The sequence below is a fragment of the Scyliorhinus torazame genome, chromosome 25 (genome assembly GCF_047496885.1).
Source record: "Scyliorhinus torazame isolate Kashiwa2021f chromosome 25, sScyTor2.1, whole genome shotgun sequence".
In the NCBI taxonomy this organism is placed as follows: Eukaryota; Metazoa; Chordata; class Chondrichthyes; order Carcharhiniformes; family Scyliorhinidae; genus Scyliorhinus; species Scyliorhinus torazame.
The window spans coordinates 43398601-43423681 of record NC_092731.1 but is presented as its reverse complement, the minus strand read 5'-3'; the positions used below and the strand labels follow the sequence as shown (position 1 = coordinate 43423681).

General features: G+C 45.2%; 14 non-coding genes across 14 annotated transcripts; all 14 read left to right on the top strand.

Moving 5' to 3' along the window:
* The first annotated feature begins 23 nt into the window (after positions 1–23).
* trnad-guc (transfer RNA aspartic acid (anticodon GUC)) lies at positions 24–95 on the top strand. The gene has a single exon. It is a non-coding gene; the product is annotated as a tRNA-Asp (tRNA).
* Positions 96–1387: 1292 nt separating this feature from the next.
* Positions 1388–1459, top strand: trnad-guc (transfer RNA aspartic acid (anticodon GUC)). Its single transcript has one exon. It is a non-coding gene; the product is annotated as a tRNA-Asp (tRNA).
* Positions 1460–4115: 2656 nt separating this feature from the next.
* On the top strand, positions 4116–4187 carry trnad-guc (transfer RNA aspartic acid (anticodon GUC)). The gene has a single exon. It is a non-coding gene; the product is annotated as a tRNA-Asp (tRNA).
* A 1285-nt stretch (positions 4188–5472) lies between these two features.
* Positions 5473–5544, top strand: trnad-guc (transfer RNA aspartic acid (anticodon GUC)). Its single transcript has one exon. It is a non-coding gene; the product is annotated as a tRNA-Asp (tRNA).
* A 971-nt stretch (positions 5545–6515) lies between these two features.
* On the top strand, positions 6516–6587 carry trnad-guc (transfer RNA aspartic acid (anticodon GUC)). Its single transcript has one exon. It is a non-coding gene; the product is annotated as a tRNA-Asp (tRNA).
* A 1292-nt stretch (positions 6588–7879) lies between these two features.
* trnad-guc (transfer RNA aspartic acid (anticodon GUC)) lies at positions 7880–7951 on the top strand. Its single transcript has one exon. It is a non-coding gene; the product is annotated as a tRNA-Asp (tRNA).
* A 1285-nt stretch (positions 7952–9236) lies between these two features.
* On the top strand, positions 9237–9308 carry trnad-guc (transfer RNA aspartic acid (anticodon GUC)). Its single transcript has one exon. It is a non-coding gene; the product is annotated as a tRNA-Asp (tRNA).
* A 2335-nt stretch (positions 9309–11643) lies between these two features.
* Positions 11644–11715, top strand: trnad-guc (transfer RNA aspartic acid (anticodon GUC)). The gene has a single exon. It is a non-coding gene; the product is annotated as a tRNA-Asp (tRNA).
* A 1290-nt stretch (positions 11716–13005) lies between these two features.
* Positions 13006–13077, top strand: trnad-guc (transfer RNA aspartic acid (anticodon GUC)). Its single transcript has one exon. It is a non-coding gene; the product is annotated as a tRNA-Asp (tRNA).
* Positions 13078–14050: 973 nt separating this feature from the next.
* Positions 14051–14122, top strand: trnad-guc (transfer RNA aspartic acid (anticodon GUC)). The gene has a single exon. It is a non-coding gene; the product is annotated as a tRNA-Asp (tRNA).
* A 3933-nt stretch (positions 14123–18055) lies between these two features.
* Positions 18056–18127, top strand: trnad-guc (transfer RNA aspartic acid (anticodon GUC)). The gene has a single exon. It is a non-coding gene; the product is annotated as a tRNA-Asp (tRNA).
* A 2647-nt stretch (positions 18128–20774) lies between these two features.
* On the top strand, positions 20775–20846 carry trnad-guc (transfer RNA aspartic acid (anticodon GUC)). Its single transcript has one exon. It is a non-coding gene; the product is annotated as a tRNA-Asp (tRNA).
* A 2648-nt stretch (positions 20847–23494) lies between these two features.
* On the top strand, positions 23495–23566 carry trnad-guc (transfer RNA aspartic acid (anticodon GUC)). The gene has a single exon. It is a non-coding gene; the product is annotated as a tRNA-Asp (tRNA).
* A 645-nt stretch (positions 23567–24211) lies between these two features.
* trnad-guc (transfer RNA aspartic acid (anticodon GUC)) lies at positions 24212–24283 on the top strand. Its single transcript has one exon. It is a non-coding gene; the product is annotated as a tRNA-Asp (tRNA).
* The last annotated feature ends 798 nt before the right edge of the window (positions 24284–25081 follow it).

Below are 25081 nucleotides of genomic sequence, written 5' to 3'. Positions count from 1 at the left end.
AGCGTATCGTGCCAAACCGAAGTTCCTCGTTAGTATAGTGGTTAGTATCCCCGCCTGTCACGCGGGAGACCGGGGTTCAATTCCCCGACGGGGAGAGTTTGTACCTTACCAGAAAAAAATTGGGAATGATTTTTTAGAATTGGTACATCGGCTGTCGAATCCGCCAAGACACACCGCCCCAGAGATGCAATCAACAGTGCGGAATTGAGACCGCTCATCAAAACCGCCTGCACCAATATTTCTGTGCAATGCATGGGTCAGCGAAGCGGACACATTACCTTCTTCATTTCCCATATTTGCCCCTGTAAAAGAAAAACGCTGCCTTCAACATGCGCCATTTGTCGCACACGATATGCACTCGCAAAAATGATACAATTCAAAGAGATTTCTCCAACGGTCAACTCAACCAACTCGTGAATAATAAGACAATCAAGCAGGATCGGACAGTGACTCTCAGCTACTGGTTAGGAACACATTCGCCTATACAGATGACCTGCACCCCGCGATATTAAACAACGGCCTTCGAACCGCGATGAAAATGCAAAAACTGGACACAAAATGTATAAATTTGATGAACCGGATCATCTCCCAACACGCATCAGCCTCATTCCAAGAAATGTCTTGTAAAGTGACGCATAGTGGACCCTTCTGAACCGTGGTTCCTGAATTTGTCTTTCATGTCTTCTTTGCTTCACTACTCTGTCTATTATTACGAAGTAAAGGGGAACAAAATCTCATTGACAGTGTACTGAATATCATAATTGCCCCAGGCAGACCCAGTCCCTCAGACACTGTGCCCTGGGCCGACACACTTCTGACACGAATGTAACCAGCGTCGACGTGATTCGTGATTTTGGAACCTGCCGATCCCATCTCTCTTCATACTGTGTCGTGATCGTGAACAAGACAGTTTAATTCAATGTGTTCTCTGGGAAAAGCAAAAATACACATCTCCTCATTTGCACAAAAGTCTGATGTATAATGTTGCTTGCTGACTATATAAGTAGTGGCCCTGTTTAGGCAACAGGTTAATTGAAATCGTTTTTACTTTATATGGAGCCAAACATAATTTCCGATCTAATTTTTGCCAAATTTCATGCCACTGGAACTGCTCGTGTGAATATTGCTGCCATTAGCCCTCCTGCAGATGTCAGGGCCTGAAGTGAACAACAGCCTCAATATTTACAGCTCAATACGCGTGGAAGTGTTTGGGTGATCCTGCATCCAGCCTTCCAAAATTAACATGGGACGATCTTCCTTTCCACATGGTATTGAGTTGCCGCGATTTTACTGATTTCACAGACAAATCGAGCATCTTCAGTAAATGGAGTGATTTCAGAGGCGCAGAAACCCTCAGTTGGCCAAGCGTGGCTCACCAAATCGGAGATCCTCGTTAGTATAGTGGTTAGTATCCCCGCCTGTCACGTGGGAGACCGGGGTTCAATTCCCTGACGGGGAGAGTTTGTACCTTACCAGAGCAAAATTGGGAATGGTTTTTTAGAATTGGTACATCGGCTGTCGAATCCGCCAAGGCACACCGCCCCAGAGATGCAATCAAAAGTGCGGAATTAAGACCGCTCATCAAAACCGCCCGCATCAATATTTCTGTGCAATGCGTGGGTCAGCGAAACGTTACACATTACCTTCTTCATTTCCCATATTTGCCCCTGTAAAAGAAAACGCTGCCTTCAACATGCGCCGTTTGTCGCACACGATATGCACTCGCAAAAACGATACAATTCAAAGAGATTTCTCCAACGGTCAACTCAACCAACTCGTGAATAATAAGACAATCAAGCAGGATCGGACAGTGACTCGCAGCTACTGGTTAGGAACAGATTCGCCGATACAGATGACCTGCACCCCGCGATATTAAACAACGACCTTCGAATCGCGATGAAAATGCAAAAACTGGACACAAAATGTCTAAATTTGATGAACCGGATCATCTCTCAACACGCATCAGCCTCATTCCAAGAAATGTCTTGTAAAGTGACGCATAGTGGACCCTTCTGAACCGTGGTTCCTGAATTTGTCTTTCATGTCTTCTTTGCTTCACTACTCTGTCTATTATTACGAAGTAAAGGGGAACAAAATCTCATTGACAGTGTACTGAATATCATAATTGCCCCAGGCAGACCCAGTCCCTCAGACACTGTGCCCTTGGCCGACACACTTCTGACACGAATGTAACCAGCGTCGACGTGATTCGTGATTTTGGAACCTGCCGATCCCATCTCTCTTCATACTGTGTCGTGATCGTGAACAAGACAGTTTAATTCAATGTGTTTTCTGGGAAAAGCAAAAATACACATCTCCTCATTTGCACAAAAGTCTGATGTATAATGTTGCTTGCTGACTATATAAGTAGTGGCCCTGTTTAGGCAACAGGTTAATTGAAATCGTTTTTACTTTATATGGAGCCAAACATAATTTCCGATCTAATTTTTGCCAAATTTCATGCCACTGGAACTGATCGTGTGAATATTGCTGCCATTAGCCCACCTGCAGGTGTCAGGGTCTGAAGTGAACAACAGCCTCAATATTTACAGCTCAATACACGTGGAAGTGTTTGGGTGATCCTGCATCCAGTCTTCCAAAATTAACATGGGACGATCTTCCTTTCCACATGGTATTGAGTTGCCGCGATTTTACTGATTTCACAGACAAATCGAGCATCTTCAGTAAATGGAGTGATTTCAGAGGCGCAGAAACCCTCAGTTGGCCAAGCGTGGCTCACCAAAACTGAGTTCTTCGTTAGTATAGTGGTTTGTATCTCCGCTTGTCACGTGGGAGACCGGGGTTCAATTCCCCGACGGGGATAGTTTGTACCTTACCGGAACAAAATTGGGAATGGTTTTTTAGAATTGGTACATCGGCTGTCGAATCCGCCAAGGCACACCGCCCCAGAGATGCAATCAAAAGTGCGGAATTGAGACCGCTCATCAAAACCGCCCGCATCAATATTTCTGTGCAATGCGTGGGTCAGCGAAGCGGACACATTACCTTCTTCATTTCCCATATTTGCCCCTGTAAAAGAAAAACGCTGCCTTCAACATGCGCCATTTGTCGCACACGATATGCACTCGCAAAAACGATACAATTCAAAGAGATTTCTCCAACGGTCAACTCAACCAACTCGTGAATAATAAGACAATCAAGCAGGATCGGACAGTGACTCGCAGCTACTGGTCAGGAACACATTCGCCGATACAGATGACCTGCACCCCGCGATATTAAACAACGACCTTCGAACCGCGATGAAAATGCAAAAACTGGACACAAAATGTATAAATTTGACGAACCGGATCATCTCTCAACACGCATCAGCCTCATTCCAAGAAATGTCTTGTAAAGTGACGCATAGTGGACCCTTCTGAACCGTGGTTCCTGAATTTGTCTTTCATGTCTTCTTTGCTTCACTACTCTGTCTATTATTACGAAGTAAAGGGGAACAAAATCTCATTGACAGTGTACTGAATATCATAATTGCCCCACGCAGACCCAGTCCCTCAGACACTGTGCGCTGGGCCGACACACTTCTGACACGAATGTAACCATCGTCGACGTGATTCGTGATTTTGGAACCTGCCGATCCCATCTCTCTTCATACTGTGTCGTGATGGTGAACAAGACAGTTTAATTCAATGTGTTTTCTGGGAAAAGCAAAAATACACATCTCCTGATTTGCACAAAAGTCTGATGTATAATGTTGCTTGCTGACTATATAAGTAGTGGCCCTGTTTAGGCAACTGGTTAATTGAAATCGTTTTTACTTTACATGGAGCCAAACATAATTTCCGATATAATTTTTGCGGAATCTCATGCCACTGGAACTGATCGCGTGAATATTGCTGCCATTAGCCCGCCTGCAGATGTCAGGGTCTGAAGTGAACAACCGCCTCAATATTTACAGATCAATACACGCGGAAGTGTTTGGGTGATCCTGCATCCAGTCTTCCAAAATTAACATGGGACGATCTTCCTTTCCACATGGTATTGAGTTGCCGCGATTTTACTGATTTCACAGACAAATCGAGCATCTTCAGTAAATGGAGTGATTTCAGAAGCGCAGAAACCCTCAGTTGGCCAAGCGTATCTTGCCAAGAAGAAGTTCCTCGTTAGTATAGTGGTTAGTATCCCCGCCTGTCACGCGGGAGACCGGGGTTCAATTCCCCGACGGGGAGAGTTTGTACCTTACCAGAAAAAAATTGGGAATGATTTTTTAGAATTGGTACATCGGTTGTCGAATCCGCCAAGACACACCGCCCCAGAGATGCAATCAACAGTGCGGAATTGAGACCGCTCATCAAAACCGCCTGCACCAATATTTCTGTGCAATGCATGGGTCAGCGAAGCGGACACATTACCTTCTTCATTTCCCATATTTGCCCCTGTAAAAGAAAAACGCTGCCTTCAACATGCGCCATTTGTCGCACACGATGTGCACTCGCAAAAATGATACAATTCAAAGAGATTTCTCCAACGGTCAACTCAACCAACTCGTGAATAATAAGACAATCAAGCAGGATCGGACAGTGACTCGCAGCTCCTGGTTAGGAACAGATTCGCCGATACAGATGACCTGCACCCCGCGATATTAAACAACGGCCTTCGAACCGCGATGAAAATGCAAAAACTGTACGCAAAATGTATAAATTTGATGAACCGGATCATCTCTCAACACGCATCAGCCTCATTCCAAGAAATGTCTTGTAAAGTGATGCATAGTGGACCCTTCTGAACCGTGGTTCCTGAATTTGTCTTTCATGTCTTCTTTGCTTCACTACTCTGTCTATTATTACGAAGTAAAGGGGAACGAAATCTCATTGACAGTGTCCTGAGTATCATAATTGCCCCACGCAGACCCAGTCCCTCAGACACTGTGCCCTGGGCCGACACACTTCTGACACGAATGTAACCAGCGTCGACGTGATTCGTGATTTTGGAACCTGCCGATCCCATCTCTCTTCATACTGTGTCGTGATCGTGAACAAGACAGTTTAATTCAATGTGTATTCTGGGAAAAGCAAAAATACACATCTCCTGATTTGCACAAAAGTCTGATGTTGCTTGCTGACTATATAAGTAGTGGCCCTGTTTAGGCAACTGGTTAATTGAAATCGTTTTTACTTTACATGGAGCCAAACATAATTTCCGATATAATTTTTGCGGAATCTCATGCCACTGGAACTGATCGCGTGAATATTGCTGCCATTAGCCCGCCTGCAGATGTCAGGGTCTGAAGTGAACAACCGCCTCAATATTTACAGATCAATACACGCGGAAGTGTTTGGGTGATCCTGCATCCAGTCTTCCAAAATTAACATGGGACGATCTTCCTTTCCACATGGTATTGAGTTGCCGTGATTTTACTGATTTCACAGACAAATCGAGCATCTTCAGTAAATGGAGTGATTTCAGAAGCGCAGAAACCCTCAGTTGGCCAAGCGTATCTCGCCAAACCGAAGTTCCTCGTTAGTATAGTGGTTAGTATCCCCGCCTGTCACGCGGGAGACCGGGGTTCAATTCCCCGACGGGGAGAGTTTGTACCTTACCAGAAAAAAATTGGGAATGATTTTTTAGAATTGGTACATCGGCTGTCGAATCTGCCAAGACACACCGCCCCAGAGATGCAATCAACAGTGCGGAATTGAGACCGCTCATCAAAACCGCCTGCACCAATATTTCTGTGCAATGCATGGGTCAGCGAAGCGGACACATTACCTTCTTCATTTCCCATATTTGCCCCTGGAAAAGAAAAACGCTGCCTTCAACATGCGCCATTTGTCGCACACGATATGCACTCGCAAAAATGATACAATTCAAAGAGATTTCTCCACCGGTAAAGGGGAACGAAATCTCATTGACAGTGTACTGAATATCATAATTGCCCCACGCAGACCCAGTCCCACAGACACTGTGCCCTGGGCCGACACACTTCTGACACGAATGTAACCGGCGTCGACGTGATTCGTGATTTTGGAACCTGCCGATCCCATCTCTCTTCATACTGTGTCGTGATGGTGAACAAGACAGTTTAATTCAATGTGTTTTCTGGGAAAAGCAAAAATACACATCTCCTCATTTGCACAAAAGTCTGATGTATAATGTTGCTTGCTGACTATATAAGTAGTGGCCCTGTTTAGGCAAGTGGTTAATTGAAATCGTTTTTACTTTACATGGAGCCAAACATAATTTCCGATATAATTTTTGCGGAATCTCATGCCACTGGAACTGATCGCGTGAATATTGCTGCCATTAGCCCGCCTGCAGATGTCAGGGTCTGAAGTGAACAACCGCCTCAATATTTACAGCTCAATACACGCGGAAGTGTTTGGGTGAATTGCATCCAGTGTTCCAAAATTAACATGGGACGATCTTCCTTTCCACATGGTATTGAGTTGCCGCGATTTTACTGATTTCACAGACAAATCGAGCACCTTCAGTAAATGGAGTGATTTCAGAAGCGCAGAAACCCTCAGTTGGCCAAGCGTATCGTGCCAAACCGAAGTTCCTCGTTAGTATAGTGGTTAGTAGCCCCGCCTGTCACGCGGGAGACCGGGGTTCAATTCCCCGATGGGGAAAGTTTGTACCTTACCAGAAAAAAATTGGGAATGATTTTTTAGAATTGGTACATCGGCTGTCGAATCCGCCAAGACACACCGCCCCAGAGATGCAATCAACAGTGCGGAATTGAGACCGCTCATCAAAACCGCCTGCACCAATATTTCTGTGCAATGCATGGGTCAGCGAAGCGGACACATTACCTTCTTCATTTCCCATATTTGCCCCTGTAAAAGAAAAACGCTGCCTTCAACATGCGCCATTTGTCGCACACGATATGCACTCGCAAAAATGATACAATTCAAAGAGATTTCTCCAACGGTCAACTCAACCAACTCGTGAATAATAAGACAATCAAGCAGGATCGGACAGTGACTCTCAGCTACTGGTTAGGAACACATTCGCCGATACAGATGACCGGCACCCCGCGATATTAAACAACGGCCTTCGAACCGCGATGAAAATGCAAAAACTGTACACAAAATCTATAAATTTGATGAACCGGATCATCTCCCAACACGCATCAGCCTCATTCCAAGAAATGTCTTGTAAAGTGACGCATAGTGGACCCTTCTGAACCGTGGTTCCTGAATTTGTCTTTCATGTCTTCTTTGCTTCACTACTCTGTCTATTATTACGAAGTAAAGGGGAACAAAATCTCATTGACAGTGTACTGAATATCATAATTGCCCTACGCAGACCCGGTCCCACAGACACTGTGCGCTGGGCCGACACACTTCTGACACGAATGTAACCATCGTCGACGTGATTCGTGATTTTGGAACCTGCCGATCCCATCTCTCTTCATACTGTGTCGTGATGGTGAACAAGACAGTTTAATTCAATGTGTTTTCTGGGAAAAGCAAAAATACACATCTCCTGATTTGCACAACAGTCTGATGTATAATGTTGCTTGCTGACAATATAAGTAGTGGCCCTGTTTAGGCAACTGGTTAATTGAAATCGTTTTTACTTTACATGGAGCCAAACATAATTTCCGATATAATTTTTGCGGAATCTCATGCCACTGGAACTGATCGCGTGAATATTGCTGCCATTAGCCCGCCTGCAGATGTCAGGGTCTGAAGTGAACAACCGCCTCAATATTTACAGATCAATACACGCGGAAGTGTTTGGGTGATCCTGCATCCAGTCTTCCAAAATTAACATGGGACGATCTTCCTTTCCACATGGTATTGAGTTGCCGCGATTTTACTGATTTCACAGACAAATCGAGCATCTTCAGTAAATGGAGTGATTTCAGAAGCGCAGAAACCCTCAGTTGGCCAAGCGTATCTTGCGAAACCGAAGTTCCTCGTTAGTATAGTGGTTAGTATCCCCGCCTGTCACGCGGGAGACCGGGGTTCAATTCCCCGACGGGGAGGGTTTGTACCTTACCAGAAAAAAATTGGGAATGATTTTTTAGAATTGGTACATCGGCTGTCGAATCCGCCAAGACACACCGCCCCAGAGATGCAATCAACAGTGCGGAATTGAGACCGCTCATCAAAACCGCCTGCACAAATATTTCTGTGCAATGCATGGGTCAGCGAAGCGGACACATTACCTTCTTCATTTCCCATATTTGCCCCTGTAAAAGAAAAACGCTGCCTTCAACATGCGCCATTTGTCGCACACGATATGCACTCGCAAAAATGATACAATTCAAAGAGATTTCTCCAACGGTCAACTCAACCAACTCGTGAATAATTAGACAATCAAGCAGGATCGGACAGTGACTCTCAGCTACTGGTTAGGAACACATTCGCCGATACAGATGACCTGCACCCCGCGATATTAAACAACGGCCTTCGAACCGCGATGAAAATGCAAAAACTGGACACAAAATGTATAAATTTGATGAACCGGATCATCTCCCAACACGCATCAGCCTCATTCCAAGAAATGTCTTGTAAAGTGACGCATAGTGGACCCTTCTGAACCGTGGTTCCTGAATTTGTCTTTCATGTCTTCTTTGCTTCACTACTCTGTCTATTATTACGAAGTAAAGGGGAACGAAATCTCATTGACAGTGTCCTGAATATCATAATTGCCCCACGCAGACCCAGTCCCTCAGACACTGTGCCCTGGGCCGACACACTTCTGACACGAATGTAACCAGCGTCGACGTGATTCGTGATTTTGGAACCTGCCGATCCCATCTCTCTTCATACTGTGTCGTGATCGTGAACAAGACAGTTTAATTCAATGTGTATTCTGGGAAAAGCAAAAATACACATCTCCTGATTTGCACAAAAGTCTGATGTTGCTTGCTGACTATATAAGTAGTGGCCCTGTTTAGGCAACTGGTTAATTGAAATCGTTTTTACTTTACATGGAGCCAAACATAATTTCCGATATAATTTTTGCGGAATCTCATGCCACTGGAACTGATCGCGTGAATATTGCTGCCATTAGCCCGCCTGCAGATGTCAGGGTCTGAAGTGAACAACCGCCTCAATATTTACAGATCAATACACGCGGAAGTGTTTGGGTGATCCTGCATCCAGTCTTCCAAAATTAACATGGGACGATCTTCCTTTCCACATGGTATTGAGTTGCCGTGATTTTACTGATTTCACAGACAAATCGAGCATCTTCAGTAAATGGAGTGATTTCAGAAGCGCAGAAACCCTCAGTTGGCCAAGCGTATCTCGCCAAACCGAAGTTCCTCGTTAGTATAGTGGTTAGTATCCCCGCCTGTCACGCGGGAGACCGGGGTTCAATTCCCCGACGGGGAGAGTTTGTACCTTACCAGAAAAAAATTGGGAATGATTTTTTAGAATTGGTACATCGGCTGTCGAATCTGCCAAGACACACCGCCCCAGAGATGCAATCAACAGTGCGGAATTGAGACCGCTCATCAAAACCGCCTGCACCAATATTTCTGTGCAATGCATGGGTCAGCGAAGCGGACACATTACCTTCTTCATTTCCCATATTTGCCCCTGGAAAAGAAAAACGCTGCCTTCAACATGCGCCATTTGTCGCACACGATATGCACTCGCAAAAATGATACAATTCAAAGAGATTTCTCCACCGGTAAAGGGGAACGAAATCTCATTGACAGTGTACTGAATATCATAATTGCCCCACGCAGACCCAGTCCCACAGACACTGTGCCCTGGGCCGACACACTTCTGACACGAATGTAACCGGCGTCGACGTGATTCGTGATTTTGGAACCTGCCGATCCCATCTCTCTTCATACTGTGTCGTGATGGTGAACAAGACAGTTTAATTCAATGTGTTTTCTGGGAAAAGCAAAAATACACATCTCCTCATTTGCACAAAAGTCTGATGTATAATGTTGCTTGCTGACTATATAAGTAGTGGCCCTGTTTAGGCAACAGGTTAATTGAAATCGTTTTTACTTTACATGGAGCCAAACATAATTTCCGATCTAATTTTTGCGGAATCTCGTGCCACTGCAACTGATCGCATGAATATTGCTGCCATTAGCCCACCTGCAGATGTCAGGGTCTGAAGTGAACAACAGCCTCAATATTTACAGCTCAATACACGTGGAAGTGTTTGGGTGATCCTGCATCCAGCCTTCCAAAATTAACATGGGACGATCTTCCTTTCCACATGGTATTGAGTTGCCGCGATTTTACTGATTTCACAGACAAATCGTGCATCTTCAGTAAATGGAGTGATTTCAGAGGCGCAGGAACCCTCAGTTGGCCAAGCGTGGCTCACCAAATAGGAGTTCCTCGTTAGTATAGTGGTTAGTATCCCCGCCTGTCACGTGGGAGACCGGGGTTCAATTCCCCGCCGGGGAGAGTTTGTACCTTACCAGAACAAAATTGGGAATGGTTTTTTAGAATTGGTACATCGGCTGTCGAATCCGCCAAGGCACACCGCCCCAGAGATGCAATCAAAAGTGCGGAATTGAGACCGCTCATCAAAACCGCCCGCATCAATATTTCTGTGCAATGCGTGGGTCAGCGAAACGTACACATTACCTTCTTCATTTCCCATATTTGCCCCTGTAAAAGAAAAACGCTGCCTTCAACATGCGCCGTTTGTCGCACACGATATGCACTCGCAAAAACGATACAATTCAAAGAGATTTCTCCAACGGTCAACTCAACCAACTCGTGAATAATAAGACAATCAAGCAGGATCGGACAGTGACTCGCAGCTACTGGTTAGGAACAGATTCGCCGATACAGATGACCTGCACCCCGCGATATTAAACAACGGCCTTCGAATCGCGATGAAAATGCAAAAACTGGACACAAAATGTATAAATTTGATGAACCGGATCATCTCCCAACACGCATCAGCCTCATTCCAAGAAATGTCTTGTAAAGTGACGCATAGTGGACCCTTCTGAACCGTGGTTCCTGAATTTGTCTTTCATGTCTTCTTTGCTTCACTACTCTGTCTATTATTACGAAGTAAAGGGGACGAAATCTCATTGTCAGTGTACTGAATATCATAATTGCCCCACGCAGACCCAGTCCCTCAGACACTGTGCCCTGGGCCGACACACTTCTGACACGAATGTAACCATCGTCGACGTGATTCGTGATTTTGGAACCTGCCGATCCCATCTCTCTTCATACTGTGTCGTGATGGTGAACAAGACAGTTTAATTCAATGTGTTTTCTGGGAAAAGCAAAAATACACATCTCCTGATTTGCACAAAAGTCTGATGTATAATGTTGCTTGCTGACTATATAAGTAGTGGCCCTGTTTAGGCAACTGGTTAATTGAAATCGTTTTTACTTTACATGGAGCCAAACATAATTTCCGATATAATTTTTGCGGAATCTCGTGCCACTGCAACTGATCGCATGAATATTGCTGCCATTAGCCCGCCTGCAGATGTCAGGGTCTGAAGTGAACAACAGCCTCAATATTTACAGCTCAATACACGTGGAAGTGTTTGGGTGATCCTGCATCCTGTCTTCCAAAATTAACATGGGACGATCTGCCTTTCCACATGGTATTGAGTTGCCGCGATTTTACTGATTTCACAGACAAATCGAGCATCTTCAGTAAATGGAGTGATTTCAGACGCGCAGAAACCCTCAGTTGGCCAAGCGTGGCTCCCCAAATTGAAGTTTCTCGTTAGTATAGTGGTTAGTATCCCCGCCTGTCACGCGGGAGACCAGGGTTCAATTCCCTGACGGGGAGAGTTTGTACCTTACCAGAAAAAAATTGGGAATTATTTTTTAGAATTGGTACATCGGCTGTCGAATCAGCCAAGGCACTCCGCCCCAGAGATGCAATCAACAGGGCGGAATTGAGACCGCTCATCAAAACCGCCCGCACCAATATTTCTGTGCAATGCGTGGGTCAGCGAACCGGACACATACCTTCTTCATTTCCCACATTTGCCCCTTAAATGAAAAACGCTGCCTTCAACATGCGCCATTTGTCGCACACGATATGCACTCGCAAAAACGATACAATTCAAAGAGATTTCTCCAACGGTCAACTCAACCAGCTCGTGAATAATAAGACAATCAAGCAGGATCGGACAGTGACTCTCAGCTACTGGTTAGGAACAGATTCGCCGATACAGATGACCTGCACCCCGCGATATTAAACAACGACCTTCGAACCGCGATGAAAATGCAAAAACTGGACACAAAATGTATAAATTTGATGAACCGGATCATCTCCCAACTCGCATCAGCCTCATTCCAAGAAATGTCTTGTAAAGTGACGCATAGTGGACCCTTCTGAACCGTGGTTCCTGAATTTGTCTTTCATGTCTTCTTTGCTTCACTACTCTGTCTATTATTACGAAGTAAAGGGGAACGAAATCTCATTGACAGTGTACTGAATATCATAATTGCCCCAGGCAGACCCAGTCCCTCAGACACTGTGCCCTGGGCCGACACACTTCTGACACGAATGTAACCACCGTCGACGTGATTCGTGATTTTGGAACCTGCCGATCCCATCGCTCTTCATACTGTGTCGTGATGGTGAACAAGACAGTTTAATTCAATGTGTTTTCTGGGAAAAGCAAAAATACACATCTCCTGATTTGCACAAAAGTCTGATGTATAATGTTGCTTGCTGACTATATAAGTAGTGGCCCTGTTTAGGCAACTGGTTAATTGAAATCGTTTTTACTTTACATGGAGCCAAACATAATTTCCGATATAATTTTTGAGGAATCTCATGCCACTGGAACTGATCGCGTGAATATTGCTGCCATTAGCCCGCCTGCAGATGTCAGGGTCTGAAGTGAAGAACCGCCTCAATATTTACAGCTCAATACACGCGGAAGTGTTTGGGCGATCCTGCATCCAGCCTTCCAAAATTAACATGGGACGATCTTCCTTTCCACATGGTATTGAGTTGCCGCGATTTTACTGATTTCACAGACAAATCGAGCATCTTCAGTAAATGGAGTGATTTCAGAGGCGCAGAAACCCTCAGTTGGCCAAGCGTGTCTTGTCAAACCTAAGTTCCTCGTTAGTATAGTGGTTAGTATCTCCGCCTGTCATGCGGGAGACCGGGGTTCAATTCCCCGACGGGGAGAGTTTGTACCTTACCAGAAAAAAATTGGGAATGTTTTTTTAGAATTGGTACATCGGCTGTCGAATCCGCCAAGGCACACCGCCCCAGAGATGCAATCAAAAGTGCGGAATTGAGACCGCTTATCAAAACCGCCCACACCAATATTTCTGTGCAATGCGTAGGGTCAGCGAAACGGACACATTACCTTCTTCATTTCCCACATTTGCCCCTGTAAAAGAAAAACGCTGCCTTCAACATGCGCCATTTGTCGCACACGATATGCACTCGCAAAAACGATACAATTCAAAGAGATTTCTCCAACGGTAAAGGGGAACGTAATCTCATTGACAGTGTACTGAATATCATAATTGCCCCACGCAGACCCAGTCCCACAGACACTGTGCCCTGGGCCGACACACTTCTGACACGAATGTAACCGGCGTCGACGTGATTCGTGATTTTGGAGCCTGCCGATCCCATCTCTCTTCATACTGTGTCGTGATCGTGAACAAGACAGTTTAATTCAATGTATTTTCTGGGAAAAGCAAAAATACACATCTCCTGATTTGCACAAAAGTCTGATGTATAATGTTGCTTGCTGACTATATAAGTAGTGGCCCTCTTTAGGCAACTGGTTAATTGAAATCGTTTTTACTTTACATGGAGCCAAACATAATTTCCGATATAATTTTTACGGAATCTCATGCCACTGGAACTGATCGCGTGAATATTGCTGCCATTAGCCCACCTGCAGATGTCAGGGTCTGAAGTGAACAACCGCCTCAATATTTACAGCTCAATACACGCGGAAGTGTTTGGGTGATCCTGCACCCAGTCTTCCAAAATTAACATGGGACGATCTTCCTTTCCACATGGTATTGAGTTGCCGCGATTTTACTGATTTCACAGACAAATCGAGCATCTTCAGTAAATGGAGTGATTTCAGAAGCGCAGAAACCCTCAGTTGGCCAAGCGTGTCTCACTAAACCGAAGTTCCTCGTTAGTATAGTGGTTAGTATCCCCGCCTGTCACGCGAGAGACCGGGGTTCAATTCCCCGACGGGGAGAGTTTGTACCTTAACAGAAAAAAATTGGGTATGATTTTTTAGATTTGGAACATCGGCTGTCGAATCCGCCAAGACACACCGCCCCAGAGAATTGAGACCGCTCATCAAAACCGCCCGCATCAATATTTCTGTGCAATGCGTGGGTCAGCGAAACGTACACATTACCTTCTTCATTTCCCATATTTGCCCCTGTAAAAGAAAAACGCTGCCTTCAACATGCGCCGTTTGTCGCACACGATATTCACTCGCAAAAACGATACAATTCAAAGAGATTTCTCCAACGGTCAACTCAACCAACTCGTGAATAATAAGACAATCAAGCAGGATCGGACAGTGACTCGCAGCTACTGGTTAGGAACAGATTCGCCGATACAGATGACCTGCACCCCGCGATAGAACATAGAACATAGAACAATACAGCGCAGTACAGGCCCTTCGGCCCACGATGTTGCACCGAAACAAAAGCCATCCAACCTACACTATGCCATTATCATCCATATGTTTATCCAATAAACTTTTAAATTCCCTCAATGTTGACGAGTTCACCACTGTAGCAGGTAGGGCATTCCACAGCCTCACTACTCTTTGCGTAAAGAACCTACCTCTGACCTCTGTCCTATATCTATTACCCCTCAGTTTAAAGTTATGTCCCCTCGTGCCAGCCATATCCATCCGCGGGAGAAGGCTCTCACTGTCCACCCTATCCAACCCCCTGATCATTTTGTATGCCTCTATTAAGTCTCCTCTTAACCTTCTTCTCTCCAACGAAAACAACCTCAAGTCCATCAGCCTTTCCTCATAAGATTTTCCCTCCATACCAGGCAACATCCTGGTAAATCTCCTCTGCACCCGCTCCAAAGCCTCCACGTCCTTCCTATAATGCGGTGACCAGAACTGTACGCAATACTCCAAATGCGGCCGTACCAGAGTTCTGTACAGCTGCAACATGACCTCCCGACTCCGGAACTCAATCCCTCTACCAATAAAGGCCAACACTCCATAGGCCTTCTGCACAACCCTATCAACCTGGGTGGCAACTTTCAGGGATCTATGTACAGGGACACCTAGATCCCTCTGCTCAGCCACACTTTCAAGAACTTTACCATTAGCCAAATATTCCGCATTCCTGTTATTCCTTCCAAAGTGAATCACCTCACACTTCTCTCCATTAAACTCCATTTGCCACCTCTCGGCCCAGCTCTGCAGCTTATCTATATCCCTCTGTAATCTGCTACATCCTTCCACACCATCGACAACACCACCGACTTTAGTATCGTCTGCAAATTTACTCACCCACCCTTCTGCGCCTTCCTCTAGGTCATTGATAAAAATGACAAACAGCAACGGCCCCAGAACAGATCCTTGTGGTACTCCACTTGTGACTGTACTCCATTCTGAACATTTCCCATCAACCACCACCCTCTGTCTTCTTTCAGCTAGCCAATTTCTGATCCACATCTCTAAATCACCCTCAATCCCCAGCCTCCGTATTTTTTGCAATAGCCTACCGTGGGGAACCTTATCAAACACTTTGCTGAAATCCATATACACCACATCAACTGCTCTACCCTCATCTACCTGTTCAGTCACCTTCTCAAAGAACTCAATAAGGTTTGTGAGGCATGACCTACCCTTCACAAAGCCATACTGACTATCCCTGATCATATTATTCCTATCTAGATGATTATAAATCTTGTCTCTTATAATCCCCTCCAAGACTTTACCCACTACAGACGTGAGGCTCACCGGCCTATAGTTGCCGGGGTTGTCTCTGCTCCCCTTTTTGAACAAAGGGACTACATTTGCTGTCCTCCAGTCCTCTGGCACTATTCCTGTAGACAATGATGACATAAAAATCAAAGCCAAAGGTCCAGCAATCTCTTCCCTGGCCTCCGATAGAATCCTAGGATAAATCCCATCAGGTCCCGGGGACTTATCTATTTTCAGCCTGTCCAGAATTGCCAACACCTCTTCCCTACGTACCTCAATGCCATCTATTCTATTAGCCTGTGGCTCAGCATTCTCCTCCACAACATTATCTTTTTCCTGAGTGAATACTGACGAAAAATATTCATTTAGTATCTCGCCTATCTCTTCAGACTCCACACACAATTTCCCATCCCTGTCCTTGACTGGTCCTACTCTTTCCCTAGTCATTCGCTTATTCCTGACATACCTATAGAAAGCTTTTGGGTTTTCCTTGATCCTTCCTGCCAAATACTTCTCATGTCCCCTCCTTGCTCGTCTTAGCTCTCTCTTTAGATCCTTCCTCGCTACCTTGTAACTATCCATCGCCCCAACCGAAACTTCACACTTCATCTTCACATAGGCCTCCTTCTTCCTCTTAACAAGAGATTCCACTTCCTTGGTAAACCACGGTTCCCTCGCTCGACGCCTTCCTCCCTGTCTGACCGGTACATACTTATCAAGAACACGCAGTAGCTGTTCCTTGAACAAGCCCCACTTATCCAGTGTGCCCAACACTTGCAGCCTACTTCTCCACCTTATCCCCCCAAGTCACGTCTAATGGCATCATAATTGCCCTTCCCCCAGCTATAACTCTTGCCCTGCGGTGTATACTTATCCCTTTCCATCATTAACGTAAACGTCACCGAATTGTGGTCACTGTCCCCAAAGTGCTCTCCTACCTCCAAATCCAACACCTGGCCTGGTTCATTACCCAAAACCAAATCCAACGTGGCCTCGCCTCTTGTTGGCCTGTCAACATATTGTTTCAGGAAACCCTCCTGCACACACTGTACAAAAAACGACCCATCTATTGTACTCGAACTATATCTTTTCCAGTCAATATTTGGAAAGTTAAAATCTCCCATAATAACTACCCTGTTACTTTCGCTCATATCCAGAATCATCTTCGCCATCCTTTCCTCTACATCACTAGAACTATTAGGAGGCCTATAAAAAACTCCCAACAGGGTGACCTCTCCTTTCCTGTTTCTAACTTCAGCCCATACTACCTCGGCAGAAGAGTCCCCATCTAGCATCCTCTCCGCCACCGTAATACTGCTCTTGACTAGCAGCGCCACATTATTATTAAACAACGACCTTCGAACCGCGATGAAAATGCAAAAACTGGACACAAAATGTATAAATTTGATGAACCGGATCATCTCTCAACACGCATCAGCCTCATTCCAAGAAATGTCTTGTAAAGTGACGCATAGTGGACCCTTCTGAACCGTGGTTCCTGAATTTGTCTTTCATGTCTTCTTTGCTTCACTACTCTGTCTATTATTACGAAGTAAAGGGGAACGAAATCTCATTGACAGTTTACTGAATATCATAATTGCCCCACGCAGACCCAGTCCCTCAGACACTGTGCCCTGGGCCGACACACTTCTGACACGAATGTAACCATCGTCGACGTGATTCATGATTTTGGAACCTGCCGATCCCATCTCTCTTCATACTGTGTCTTGATGGTGAACAAGACAGTTTAATTCAATGTGTTTTCTGGGAAAAGCAAAAATACACATCTCCTTATTTGCACAAAAGTCTGATGTATAATGTTGCTTGCTGACTATATAAGTAATGGCCCTGTTTAGGCAACAGGTTAATTGAAATCGTTTTTACTTTACATGGAGCCAAACATAATTTCCGATCTAATTTTTGCGGAATCTCATGCCACTGGAACTGATCGCGTGAATATTGCTGCCATTAGCCCACCTGCAGATGTCAGGGTCTGAAGTGAACAACAGCCTCAATATTTACAGCTCAATACACGTGGAAGTGTTTGGGTGATCCTGCATCCAGTCTTCCAAAATTAACATGGGACGATCTTCCTTTCCACATGGTATTGAGTTGCCGCGATTTTACTGATTTCACAGACAAATCGAGCATCTTCAGTAAATGGAGTGATTTCAGAGGCGCAGAAACCCTCAGTTGGCCAAGCGTGGCTCACCAAACCGGAGTTCCTCGTTAGTATAGTGGTTAGTATCTCCGCCTGTCACGTGGGAGACCGGGGTTCAATTCCCCGACGGGGAGAGTTTGTACCTTACCAGAACAAAATTGGGAATGATTTTTTAGAATTGGTACATCGGCTGTCGAATCCGCCAAGGCACACCGCCCCAGAGATGCAATCAACAGTGCGGAATTGAGACCGCTCATCAAAACCGCCCGCACCAATATTTCTGTGCAATGCGTGGGTCGGCGAAACAGACACATTACCTTCTTCATTTCCCATATTTGCCCCTGTAAAAGAAAAACGCTGCCTTCAACATGCGCCGTTTGTCGCACACGATATGCACTCGCAAAAACGATACAATTCAAAGAGATTTCTCCAACGGTCAACTCAACCAACTCGTGAATAATAAGACAATCAAGCAGGATCGGACAGTGACTCGCAGCTCCTGGTTAGGAACAGATTCGCCGATACAGATGACCTGCACCCCGCGATATTAAACAACGGCCTTCGAATCGCGATGAAAATGCAAAAACTGGACACAAAATGTATAAATTTGATGAACCGGATCATCTCCCAACACGCATCAGCCTCATTCCAAGAAATGTCTTGTAAAGTGACGCATAGTGGACCCTTCTGAACCGTGGTTCCTGAATTTGTCTTTCATGTCTTCTTTGCTTCACTACTCTGTCTATTATTACGAAGTAAAGGGGAACAAAATCTCATTGACAGTGTACTGAATATCATAATTGCCCCAGGCAGACCCAGTCCCTCAGACACTGTGCCCTTGGCCGACACACTTCTGTAACCAGCGTCGACGTGATTCGTGATTTTGGAACCTGCCGATCCCATCTCTCTTCATACTGTGTCGTGATCGTGAACAAGACAGTTTAATTCAATGTGTTTTCTGGGAAAAGCAAAAATACACATCTCCTCATTTGCACAAAAGTCTGATGTATAATGTTGCTTGCTGACTATATAAGTAGTGGCCCTGTTTAGGCAACAGGTTAATTGAAATCGTTTTTACTTTACATGGAGCCAAACATAATTTCCGATCTAATTTCTGCAGAATCTCATGCCACTGGAACTGATCGTGTGAATATTGCTGCCATTAGCCCGCCTGCAGATGTCAGGGTCTGAAGTGAACAACAGCCTCAATATTTACAGCTCAATACACGTGGAAGTGTTTGGGTGATCCTGCATCCAGTCTTCCAAAATTAACATGGGACGATCTTCCTTTCCACATGGTATTGAGTTGCCGCGATTTTACTGATTTCACAGACAAATCGAGCATCTTCAGTAAATGGAGTGATTTCAGAGGCGCAGAAACCCTCAGTTGGCCAAGCGTGGCTAACCAAACCGGAGTTCCTCGTTAGTATAGTGGTTAGTATCTCCGCCTGTCACGTGGGAGACCGGGGTTCAATTCCCCAACGGGGATAGTTTGTACCTTACCAGAACAAAATTGGGAATGGTTTTTTAGAATTGGTACATCGGCTGTCGAATCCGCCAAGGCACACCGCCCCAGAGATGCAATCAAAAGTGCGGAATTGAGACCGCTCATCAAAACCGCCCGCATCAATATTTCTGTGCAATGCGTGGGTCAGCGAAACGCACACATTACCTTCTTCATTTCCCATATTTGCCCCTGTAAAAGAAAAACGCTGCCTTCAACATGCGCCGTTTGTCGCACACGATATGCACTCGCAAAAATGATACAATTCAAAGAGATTTCTCCAACGGTCAACTCAACCAACTCGTGAATAATAAGACAATCAAGCAGGATCGGACAGTGACTCGCAGCTCCTGGTTAGGAACAGATTCGCCGATACAGATGACCTGCACCCCGCGATATTAAACAACGGCCTTCGAACCGCGATGAAAATGCAAAAACTGGACACAAAATGTATAAATTTGATGAACCGGATCATCTTCCAACACGCATCAGCCTCATTCCAAGAAATGTCTTGTAAAGTGACGCATAGTGGACCCTTCTGAACCGTGGTTCCTGAATTTGTCTTTCATGTCTTCTTTGCTTCACTACTCTGTCTATTATTACGAAGTAAAGGGGAACAAAATCTCATTGACAGTGTACTGAATATCATAATTGCCCCAGGCAGACCCAGTCCCTCAGACACTGTGCCCTTGGCCGACACACTTCTGACACGAATGTAACCATCGTCGACGTGATTCGTGATTTTGGAACCTGCCGATCCCATCTCTCTTCATACTGTGTCGTGATGGTGAACAAGACAGTTTAATTCAATGTGTTTTCTGGGAAAAGCAAAAATACACATCTCCTCATTTGCACAAAAGTCTGATGTATAATGTTGCTTGCTGACTATATAAGTAGTGGCCCTGTTTAGGCAACAGGTTAATTGAAATCGTTTTTACTTTACATGGAGCCAAACATAATTTCCGATCTAATTTTTGCCAAATTTCATGCCACTGGAACTGCTCGTGTGAATATTGCTGCCATTGGCCCACCTGCAGATGTCAGGGTCTGAAGTGAACAACAGCCTCAATATTTACAGCTCAATAAGCGTGGAAGTGTTTGGGTGATCCTGCATCCAGTCTTCCAAAATTAACATGGGACGATCTTCCTTTCCACATGGTATTGAGTTGCCGCGATTTTACTGATTTCACAGACAAATCGTGCATCTTCAGTAAAAGGAGTGATTTCAGAGGCGCAGAAACCCTCAGTTGGCCAAGCGTGGCTCACCAAATCGGAGTTCCTCGTTAGTATAGTGGTTAGTATCCCCGCCTGTCACGTGGGAGACCGGGGTTCAATTCCCCGACGGGGAGAGTTTGTACCTTACCAGAACAAAATTGGGAATGGTTTTTTAGAATTGGTACTTCGGCTGTCGAATCCGCCAAGGCACACCGCCCCAGAGATGCAATCAAAAGTGCGGTATTGAGACCGCTCATCAAAACCGCCCGCATCAATATTTCTGTGCAATGCATGGGTCAGCGAAGCGGACACATTACCTTCTTCATTTCCCATATTTGCCCCTGTAAAAGAAAAACGCTGCCTTCAACATGCGCCATTTGTCGCACACGATATGCACTCGCAAAAATGATACAATTCAAAGAGATTTCTCCAACGGTCAACTCAACCAACTCATGAATAATAAGACAATCAAGCAGGATCGGACAGTGACTCTCAGCTACTGGTTAGGAACACATTCGCCGATACAGATGACCTGCACCCCGCGATATTAAACAACGGCCTTCGAACCGCGATGAAAATGCAAAAACTGGACACAAAATGTATAAATTTGATGAACCGGATCATCTCCCAACACGCATCAGCCTCATTCCAAGAAATGACTTGTAAAGTGACGCATAGTGGACCCTTCTGAACCGTGGTTCCTGAATTTGTCTTTCATGTCTTCTTTGCTTCACTACTCTGTCTATTATTCCGAAGTAAAGGGGAACAAAATCTCATTGACAGTGGACTGAATATCATAATTGCCCCACGCAGACCCAGTCCCTCAGACACTGTGCGCTGGGCCGACACACTTCTGACACGAATGTAACCATCGTCGACGTTATTCGTGATTTTGGAACCTGCCGATCCCATCTCTCTTCATACTGTGTCGTGATGGTGAACAAGACAGTTTAATTCAATGTGTTTTCTGGGAAAAGCAAAAATACACATCTCCTGATTTGCACAAAAGTCTGATGTATAATGTTGCTTGCTGACTATATAATAAGTGGCCCTGTTTAGGCAACAGGTTAATTGAAATCGTTTTTACTCTATATGGAGCCAAACATAATTTCCGATCTAATTTTTGCCAAATTTCATGCCACTGGAACTGATCGCGTGAATATTGCTGCCATTAGCCCGCCTGCAGATGTCAGGGTCTGAAGTGAACAACCGCCTCAATATTTACAGCTCAATACACGCGGAAGTGTTTGGGTGATCCTGCATCCAGTCTTCCAAAATTAACATGGGACGATCTTCCTTTCCACATGGTATTGAGTTGCCGCGATTTTACTGATTTCACAGACAAATCGAGCATCTTCAGTAAATGGAGTGATTTCAGAAGCGCAGAAACCCTCAGTTGGCCAAGCGTATCGTGCCAAACCGAAGTTCCTCGTTAGGATAGTGGTTAGTATCCCCGCCTGTCACGCGGGAGACCGGGGTTCAATTCCCCGACGGGCAGAGTTTGTACCTTACCAGAAAAGAATTGGGAATGATTTTTTAGAATTGGTACATCGGCTGTCGAATCCGCCAAGGCACACCGCCCCAGAGATGCAATCAACAGTGCGGAATTGAGACCGCTCATCAAAACCGCCCGCACCAATATTTCTGTGCAATGCGTGGGTCGGCGAAACAGACACATTACCTTCTTCATTTCCCATATTTGCCCCTGTAAAAGAAAAACGCTGCCTTCAACATGCGCCGTTTGTCGCACACGATATGCACTCGCAAAAACGATACAATTCAAAGAGATTTCTCCAACGGTCAACTCAACCAACTCGTGAATAATAAGACAATCAAGCAGGATCGGACAGTGACTCGCAGCTACTGGTTAGGAACAGATTCGCCGATACAGATGACCTGCACCCCGCGATATTAAACAACGACCTTCGAATCGCGATGAAAATGCAAAAACTGGACACAAAATGTATAAATTTGATGAACCGGATCATCTCCCAACACGCATCAGCCTCATTCCAAGAAATGTCTTGTAAAGTGACGCATAGTGGACCCTTCTGAACCGTGGTTCCTGAATTTGTCTTTCATGTCTTCTTTGCTTCACTACTCTGTCTATTATTACGAAGTAAAGGGGAACAAAATCTCATTGACAGTGTACTGAATATCATAATTGCCCCAGGCAGACCCAGTCCCTCAGACACTGTGCCCTTGGCCGACACACTTCTGTAACCAGCGTCGACGTGATTCGTGATTTTGGAACCTGCCGATCCCATCTCTCTTCATACTGTGTCGTGATGGTGAACAAGACAGTTTAATTCAATGTGTTTTCTGGGAAAAGCAAAAATACACATCTCCTCATTTGCACAAAAGTCTGATGTATAATGTTGCTTGCTGACTATATAAGTAGTGGCCCTGTTTAGGCAACAGGTTAATTGAAATCGTTTTTACTTTACATGGAGCCAAACATAATTTCCGATATAATTTTTGCGGAATCTCATGCCACTGGAACTGATCGCGTGAATATTGCTGCCATTAGCCCGCCTGCAGATGTCAGGGTCTGAAGTGAACAACCGCCTCAATATTTACAGCTCAATACACGCGGAAGTGTTTGGGTGATCCTGCATCCAGTCTTCCAAAATTTATAATGGGACGATCTTCCTTTCCACATGGTATTGAGTTGCCGCGATTTTACTGATTTCACAGACAAATCGAGCATCTTCAGTAAATGGAGTGTTTTCAGAAGCGCAGAAACCCTCAGTTGGCCAAGCGTATCGTGCCAAACCGAAGTTCCTCGTTAGTATAGTGGTTAGTATCCCCGCCTGTCACGCGGGAGACCGGGGTTCAATTCCCCGACGGGGAGAGTTTGTACCTTACCAGAAAAAAATTGGGAATGATTTTTTAGAATTGGTACATCGGCTGTCGAATCCGCCAAGACACATCGCCCCAGAGATGCAATCAACAGTGCGGAATTGAGACCGCTCATCAAAACCGCCTGCACCAATATTTCTGTGCAATGCATGGGTCAGCGAAGCGGACACATTACCTTCTTCATTTCCCATATTTGCCCCTGTAAAAGAAAAACGCTGCCTTCAACATGCGCCATTTGTCGCACACGATATGCACTCGCAAAAATGATACAATTCAAAGAGATTTCTCCACCGGTCAACTCAACCAACTCATGAATAATAAGTTGCACCGAAACAAACGCCATCTCATGCCACTGGAACTGATCGCGTGAATATTGCTGCCATTAGCCCGCCTGCAGATGTCAGGGTCTGAAGTGAACAACCGCCTCAATATTTACAGCTCAATACACGCGGAAGTGTTTGGGTGATCCTGCATCCAGTCTTCCAAAATTAACATGGGACGATCTTCCTTTCCACATGGTATTGAGTTGCCGCGATTTTACTGATTTCACAGACAAATCGAGCATCTTCAGTAAATGGAGTGATTTCAGAAGCGCAGAAACCCTCAGTTGGCCAAGCGTATCGTGCCAAACCGAAGTTCCTCGTTAGTATAGTGGTTAGTATCCACGCCTGTCACGCGGGAGACCGGGGTTCAATTCCCCGACGGGGAGAGTTTGTACCTTACCAGAAAAAAATTGGGAATGATTTTTTAGAATTGGTACATCGGCTGTCGAATCCGCCAAGACACATCGCCCCAGAGATGCAATCAACAGTGCGGAATTGAGACCGCTCATCAAAACCGCCTGCACCAATATTTCTGTGCAATGCATGGGTCAGCGAAGCGGACACATTACCTTCTTCATTTCCCATATTTGCCCCTGTAAAAGAAAAACGCTGCCTTCAACATGCGCCATTTGTCGCACACGATATGCACTCGCAAAAATGATACAATTCAAAGAGATTTCTCCACCGGTCAACTCAACCAACTCATGAATAATAAGACAATCAAGCAGGATCGGACAGTGACTCGCAGCTCCTGGTTAGGAACACATTCGCCGATACAGATGACCTGCACCCCGCGATATTAAACAACGGCCTTCGAACCGCGATGAAAATGCAAAAACTGGACACAAAATGTATAAATTTGATGAACCGGATCATCTCCCAACACGCATCAGCCTCATTCCAAGAAATGTCTTGTAAAGTGACGCATAGTGGACCCTTCTGAACCGTGGTTCCTGAATTTGTCTTTCATGTCTTCTTTGCTTCACTACTCTGTCTATTATTACGAAGTAAAGGGGAACGAAATCTCATTGACAGTGTACTGAATATCATAATTGCCCCACGCAGACCCAGTCCCTCAGACACTGTGCGCTGGGCCGACACACTTCTGACACGAATGTAACCATCGTCGACGTGATTCGTGATTTTGGAACCTGCCGATCCCATCTCTCTTCATACTGTGTCGT